Source organism: Podarcis pityusensis (genome assembly GCF_964106645.2).
Source record: "Podarcis pityusensis genome assembly, chromosome: 7".
Lineage (NCBI taxonomy): Eukaryota > Metazoa > Chordata > Lepidosauria > Squamata > Lacertidae > Podarcis > Podarcis pityusensis.
Window position 1 is genome coordinate 78,474,105 of NC_138031.1, and position 6,000 is coordinate 78,480,104.

The 6,000-nt window shown below is 42.4% G+C and overlaps 1 long non-coding RNA gene across 1 annotated transcript in view; it reads right to left on the reverse strand.

The window, feature by feature from the left end:
- The window catches only part of LOC308482140, a 41,901-nt gene extending 36,569 nt beyond the window's left edge, over nt 1-5,332 (reverse strand). Inside the window, exons 1-2 of the long non-coding RNA XR_013989078.1 lie at nt 5,259-5,332; nt 3,935-4,017 (exon numbers count right to left, since the gene is read on the reverse strand). This is a non-coding gene — a long non-coding RNA (uncharacterized lncRNA). The remainder of the gene's footprint in view (nt 1-3,934; nt 4,018-5,258) is intronic.
- Between the last annotated feature and the right edge of the window lie 668 nt (nt 5,333-6,000).

Genomic DNA, 6,000 nt, shown 5'->3' on the forward strand with positions numbered 1-6,000 from the left:
TCACAAATCTGTGCACAAATGGTATTGGGCAGGATCAAACCAGTAAGAGGGAGCATAAGGGACCTGGGGGAAGATAGTGGATCAAGGCATGTCCCTAGCTTCTGTGGTGCCCAACCTTGCTTAAACCATTCTCCTGGTTGCCCAGTGGTATTCCGGATACTTTGCTTGTCTCAAGTCAGGTTCCAGCACTGGTCAACTCCCAAGGGTGCATTGGGGGCTTCCCAAACAATTGGTCAGAATGCCATTCCAGCAGCAAAGGCAGATTGTAATGACAACCCTATCTTTGTCCCATTGCCAGGCCAACTTGTGGGCTATTTCCACCCAACAACGGTGCCAGGGCTGTCTTAAGCATATGCGGCACCAGGGGTGCAAAGCTCTGCCCGGCGGCATCCCCCCCAGGTTGCCCAGAGTTATCAACCTTTTTTGGGGGGGAACCCAAAGTTGTTGACCTCTTTTAAGGAAAGGTTCCCCAGAGTTGTCGACCAAGGTCCTACACCAATCCCAGGCAAGCAGGAGGGTGGAGCAGGCTGGCCACCTCAGCACCTCATTAACTCGCTCACCCCTGAACTCACAGCACAGAGCCACCTGCAACAGAAGAGCCTGCTGTGGCGCTCCGACCGATGGGCGGGTTCTTCCCCGGACTCCAACTCTCGGGCTCCGGACTCTCAGCCTGGTGCCCCTGAGAGCCCGGCGCCTGGGTGCTCTGCACCCCTGGTGCCTATGGTTAAGACGGTCCTGAATGGTGCCTAGTGTGTATCATTCCTACTATACCCACAGGCCACACAAACATAACCATAAGTGAGATTAGCCAAAGTCTGTTGTTCTAGATCAGGCATGTCCAACCAGTCGATCACAATCGACTGGTCGATCACGGGGTGTCTGTAGTTGACTCCAAAAAAGCTCAACAACACTTTGCTGAAGCCTCCCCCAAAACACTCTGGTCAATCCAATGGGTAGATCACTGCCAGTTTATTTATAGTGGGAGTAGATTGCAGTCTCTCGGAAGTTGGACGTCCCTGTTCTAGATGACATGACAAACCATGGGAAGCCATGGGAAGTGGAATGCCCTCCTTTTTGAGGTCCACCTAGTACCATCATTAACCTCCATTTGGTGCCACGTTAAAGCTTATCTCTTTTCTCAGGTTTTTAATGGATTATTATTATTATTTCTGTTGCCTAGTGCTCGTATTTTTTGCTGCTGTTTTATTAGGTTTGTTTTATAGGTTATTGTATGGCTTTTATAGTAACACATTATTCTTTTTTCTGATTTTATGTCATGCTTTCTGATTTTAAAATTTTGCTAAGTCCCTTGGAGATTCCTGATGTGTCAAGTGCCTATAAACTGAATAAATAATAATAATAATCTATGGCTGTTCCCCTCCATCAAACCAGCTCTGTTTCTTTGCTGTGTTCTTGAATGTGACAAAAAGATAATATATTGGGAATTGGCTATTTTATATGCATTTTTTCCCCAACACTTCAGATTATAAATTTCCCTTTAGGGTCAACATTTCAAATTAACAATGGTAAAGAAACGTGCAGTAATAATATCTTAAATCAAGTCACAGAGCATCTCATAAGTATTTTCATACTTGAAATCTTTCTTTCTTGTAAATTAATAAACATACAAACTCGGCCTTGACTGATCTGGGGCAACCAAATTGAAAGGCAGGATGAGAGCAATCCATAGGATAGTCATCTTCAAATATCTAAAGGGGAAGATGGAGCGAGGTTGTTTTCTCCTGTTCTGGAGGGAAGGACCCGAACCAGTGGTTTCAAGTTACAAGAAAGGGGATTTCAACTAAACATCTGGAAGAACGTTCTGATGGTGGGAGCTGTTTGAAAGTGGAACAGACTCCCTTGGAAGATGGACTCTCCTTCCTTGGAGGTTTTCAGGCAGAGGATGGATGGCCACCTATCTGTTAGAATTCCTGCTCCGTGATTGCAGTCGTGGGCTTGTTGTCTTTCACATGATGGTGTATGTTTTGACTCCACAGAGTGGGAAGTGACGGAGACAGGATGTTTGTGTTACTGTGTTCCGTGAAGTGGGACTATTGTCCTTTTTTCTCTTTGCTGTCTGATGCTAGAGAGAGAGGGAGCCATGCCGCAGTGCACCGTGTGTGTTTATATGTAAATAAAGTAGATTAGCCAAAATGCTGAGTTCTGTTACGCAAGCTGCGAAGACTCTGCGGATCCCTAAGTGTGCTGGTGTCTGTTGGCATCAATCGCTGTGATGTTAAGGCAGAAGAAAGCTTTTGAAGCTCCCGAATGGAAGACCAGGAGGGAGGGAACATGGCAGTTGGGCATGTTTCTCTGCCAGGGTCCCACTCGAGTGTAAGAAGAGCTCTTGACACTATCATGGGTGCTTTAGTTGAGATTCCTGCCTTGCAGGGAGCTGTATTAGATGACCTTCCAACTACAGTGTACCTCGGGTTAAGAACTTAATTCGTTCCGGAGGTCCGTTCTTAACCCGAAACTGTTCTTAACCTGAGGTGCGCTTTCGCTAATGGGACCTCCCGCTGCTGCTGTACCACCGCCGTGCAATTTCCATTCTCATCCTGGGACAAAGTTTGTAACCCGAAGTACTGCTTCCGGATTAGTGGAGTTCATAACCTGAAGTGTTTGTAACCTGAGGTACCACTGTATATGATTCTATATCAGCTGTTCTAAATAAGGCTAACAAGTTTGATGCTTTTCTCCTTATTTTGTATCTTTAATTCTTTGGAAAAAACTTTCTCATTTGCCAACTCTCTCTTTCTCTCAATGAAAAGCATTAAAATTCACAGTGATCAGGTTTTTTCTTCAACCCTTCCACCTCTAATCATTCCCCTCTATTTTCTCCATCTAGAGCTCCCCCAGCTTTCTCTTTCCACCTGTCACGGACATTACCGTAGCCTTCCTTTCCCACCGTGACTTTACCGCCGCAGATGACAGACTGGGATGTAATTTGCATGAACTGCTTTCAAAAGTGCCTTGTAAACATGACAGTATGCCCAAGCACTGTCACAGGAAGCTTATTAATATCATTCCCCATTAACTTGACAAACTGGCAGAGAAATGTGCACATGTGAGAGAGGGTACAAGGGCAGTGTGGCAGGCCCATGTGCCTCGCACACTCCATCAACAAGAGAAAGATGCTGCAGCAAACAGAGTTGCTAGACAGAAGTGAGCAGAACCTGGAATAATTGCTCTGGGGAAGTTTCTGTGACAGAGGAGGACTTTTCTTTGATCTGCGTATTTCATAGAAGATGGAGCAAGATTCCCTGGCACAGAATATATTACTTGAATACAGAATATATCCAGACAGATTGTGAAAGCAATTTTGAAGAAGGGTCTTCCATGACCAGAGGGTGGAAATGGTGTGAAGGGGTGGAATCTTCAGGGAGGAACGTCATCTTTGCAAATTACTAGTTCATTGCTGTTCTTATTTTAATATATATTTTGTGGGTTTTATGATGTAATTTTGTGTTGCAGACCACCCTGAAATCTATGGATGAAGAGCAGTAAACACAATCAATAAATATTAAATATAAATATAAATACATAAATACAAAATTACTTGAGCTACATTGCCCAGAGCTCTAAAGGCCTTCTGGTTGTTCCCTCACTGCAAGAAGTGAGGTTACAGAGAACCAGGCAGAGGGCCTTCTCGATACACTGGTACCTTGATTCTCAAACCTAATCCATTCCGGAAGTCCATTCCAAACCAAAGCTTTCCAAAATCAAGGCACGCTTTCCCATGGAAAGTAATGCAAAATGGATTAATCCATTCTAGATTTTTAAAAACAACCCCTAAAACAGAAATTTAATATGAATTTTACTATCTAATGAGACCACTGATCGAAAAAATGAAAACAATAATCAATGCACTGTACTATAAAATAAATAAGGCAGTATTGTAGATGATAAAAATTAAAATTACTTTTTTTCTTACCTGCACCAATGATATTCATTGTGTGGATAGAGGGGACTTTTATCCATTTCCGCAGTCACATAATCAGTCAATCAGTAGCTAAACTGGGTTCCACACAGTCACAAAAACAAATTAACCAAAAAAGCCACAAAAATGCAAAATAAATAGCAAAAACAAAAGTGTCAAACTTAATCCATTCCAGAAGTCTGTTTGACTTCCAAAATGTTAAAAAACCAAGGCATAGCTTCTGATTGGTGCAGGTGCCCTGGAAACAACAGCCGACAGCCACATAGGACTTTCGGCTTCTGAAAAATGTTTGAAAACCAGAACACTTACTTCCAGGTTTTCGGTGTTTAAGAACCAAGGCATATGAGAACCAAGGCGTTTGAGAATCAAGGTACCACTGTTGTGGGGCCTGCCCTGTGGAATGCCCTCCCATCAGATGTCAAGGAAATAAACAACTACCTGACTTTTAGAAGACATCTGAAGGCAGCCCTGTTTAGGAAAGTTTTTAATGTTTGATATTTTATTGTGTTTTTAATATTCTGTTGGGAGCTGCCCAGAGTGGCCGGGGAAAGCCAGCCAAATGGGCGGGGTATTAATAATAATAATAATAATAATAATAATAATAGCCTTCCAGAACCTTCTGCCCTCCAGATGTGGCCATGCTGTCTGGGCTTGATGTGAGTTGGAGTTAAAAACATTTTAGGGAAGGTTGGTCTACAACATTAGATATCCTCTGGCTTTTGCATATCCTGAATGTTAACCTTCCTCGCTTTCCTATTTTTCCAGAGAACATTCTGGAATCCTACACCCATTTTGGGCAGGAGAGCAGTAGGATGTCAAAAACTAACAGTTAACAAGACAGTTGTTAGTTTTGCTAGGTAGGCAAGTTGCCCTCTTTGAATTTGGAACTTTCTGACCCTTCTCAAGCTACCTCATTATTTAGTATAAACAAAGGCAAGATAAATTCTGAGTATGACTTTGATCAGTTCCTGAGAGCCTTCATCTGACTAAAACAAGGAAACAAACCTTTTTAACTTTTCTACCTTTCGACTTTCTCCCCATAAGCCTCTTTTAGTACTTTTAATTTTCACTTGAAAGCCACCTGGGAACTATCCAGGTTTATGAAATTACAGGAGAAACTTCACCTCAACAATTAGCGAAGCCATCTTTCTTTTTCATGCCTCTATTAACCCAGATCCATTGCAGTCCCACCCATTACTTCTAATTCCCTAAAAGCTGTCCAGCCCCATAGCGTCTAGGAAGCTCAACCTCTAGGGATGTCTTTATTTTTCATTCTGCTTTGTAATCTGCCCCTAATCTTATCTATGGGCTTGATTACCTGTTACTTCTTAAATTATCCTTCCAGTTCTCAGGCAGGCAATCCAGAAGACATGTCTTGAGTTCAGTATCAACTCAGGAGCTCCTGAAATTAAGGTCTCTGAAGCATCCTTTATATATCTCCATCTCCATGGAGACTAGACTTTCATTATGACATAAGAGACAGAGGAGAAACTCAAACACCGTTGGCTTGAAAACTCCTTGGCGGCTGCAGGATAAAATATTGAGGTGAACAGAAGGGCCTTGCTAGGCTGGAGAAAGAGAGAGAAAATAGGAATGGAATGAACTTTAAAAACAAGACAGTAACTTATCTGACATTAGAATGAGGTGAGGTCTTGTCCTTATTTATCTAGGTTCAGTGATATTTTAAAGTTCTTCAACTCAAGTCTTCTTGGTGAAAGAATGTATAAACTTTCAGAATTCTTCTTTAGTTAGCACAGAAAGGAAGCTCATTCTAAAATGTTTTAAATCTGCTATTTCTAATCTAAGTAACCATCACCTGGATTTTTATGCACACTTCACCATCACCTGAATATTTTACAGAGGTATTTAACAGTTTTCTTTAAGCAAGGAGTATTGGTAGGCTGTCAGCCCTGGTAATTTCCCTGCATGCAGGCTTACCCAAAAAAGTTACTACAAGGATAGTTTACTTCCACACGGCAGTGGCAATAACCCACCCCCACCCTAACCCTCATAGAAAAATATGCTGGTGTGAAAAATCATCATGTGATCCAAGCAGCCAT